Consider the following 1,601-nt stretch of genomic DNA (forward strand, 5'->3'; position numbering starts at 1 on the left):
TGATTCTGTGAGAAGGAGCAAAGCTTTCTTTTTGGTCCCTGTTTGAGTACGGGGGCACTGGTTGAAAGACCCTACTGTTGCAGCGCACTGAGTGTGGAGCCTGAAACAACTCTACTGCCTGGAAAGAAGAATTCATGGCAGGGTTGTACACGTGTGTGTGCAGCTGAAGCTTCGGCCATGGAGAAACCCGAGGAAACACGCCCTGTTGAGAAACCATGGAGTTGTGGCGACTGCGGGAAGGGCTTCCATGTCCCACCTGTCCTGGCGGCTCATCAGTGCAATCACACTGGGAAGAGGCCGTTCTCCTGCCCCAAGCGGGCAAAGGGCTTTACTTGCTCCTGTGTCCTGCTGGCCCACCAGCATATAAACACTCGTGAGAGGAAGTTTTACTGCTCCATGTGCGGGAAAGGATTCACTTGGGTGGACAACCTCCAGACACACCAGCGATTCCACGCAGGGGAGAGACTCTTTAGTTGCCATGAGTGCGGGAAAGCCTTCAGCAATTCCTCCAATCTGCTGACGCACCGGCGGGTCCACACGGGGGAGAGGCCATTCAGCTGCCCTGAATGCGGGAAGGCCTTCAGCGATTCCTCCAACCTGCTGAGGCACCGGCGGGTCCACACGGGGAAGAGGCCCTTCAGCTGCCCAGAGTGTGGGAAGGCCTTCAGCAATTCCTCCTCCCTGCTGGTCCATCAGCGGGTCCACACGGGGGAGCGGCCCTTTGGCTGCCCAGAGTGCGGGAAGGCCTTCAGCAATTCCTCTGACCTGTTGTCCCACCAGCGGGTCCACACCAGGGAAAGGCCATTCAGCTGCCCCGAGTGCGGGAAGGGGTTCACCCACTCCTCCAAACTGCTGGCCCATCAATGGGTCCACACCGGGGGGAGGCCGTTTGCCTGCCCCGACTGCGGGCGGAGGTTCACATTGTCCTGCAACTTGCGGAGGCACCAGTGCATCCAACAATCAGATTCCACCAGTGACGCTGCAGTGGGTCACCCCCAGGGCTGAACCTCCTGCCCATTCTGACAGTGGGTGCAGCGAGCTTTTGTGTTTTGTGCTGGACTCACCCCCACCAAGCCCACCTACGTGGCTCAGGGGTGGCATGGTGACTCTGTGGTTAGTACCACTGCCTCACGATGCTGACCTGGGTTCAATTCCACCCTTGGGGAGACAGTCTGTGTGTAGCTTTCACATTGCACGCCCCACGTCTGTATGGGTTACCTCTGAATGCTCTGGTTTCCTTCCCGTGGTCTAAAGGTGTGCAGGTTAGGATGAATTGGCCCATCTAAATTGTCCCATAGTGTTCAGGGATGTGTCGGTGTGGTGCATAAGTTGGGGTAAATGTAGAGGTATAGAGATAGGGGAATGTCTGGGTTACTCTGCGGAGGGCCAGTGTGGACTTGTTGGGCGAAAGGACCTGTTTCCATACTGTAGGGAATCTAATCTTTAAAAAAAAGAATTCCTCCAAGCAATCTTGATAAAATATGCCGAGTTGGACAAAGTATCCCATCAAGTTTGAGTTGAAGAAGTCAGAAGTGACACAACACCATGTTACAGTGCAACAAGTTTATTTGAAATCACAAGCTTTAGGAGCATTGCTCTTT

General features: G+C 54.8%; 1 pseudogene; it reads left to right on the forward strand.

Moving 5' to 3' along the window:
• The first annotated feature begins 390 nt into the window (after positions 1-390).
• Positions 391-1,106, forward strand: LOC148144321 (uncharacterized; annotated as a pseudogene).
• The last annotated feature ends 495 nt before the right edge of the window (positions 1,107-1,601 follow it).

Source organism: Chiloscyllium plagiosum, unplaced genomic scaffold, assembly GCF_037043375.1.
Source record: "Chiloscyllium plagiosum isolate Xiang-an unplaced genomic scaffold, Cpla_swu_hap1 HiC_scaffold_27, whole genome shotgun sequence".
Lineage (NCBI taxonomy): Eukaryota > Metazoa > Chordata > Chondrichthyes > Orectolobiformes > Hemiscylliidae > Chiloscyllium > Chiloscyllium plagiosum.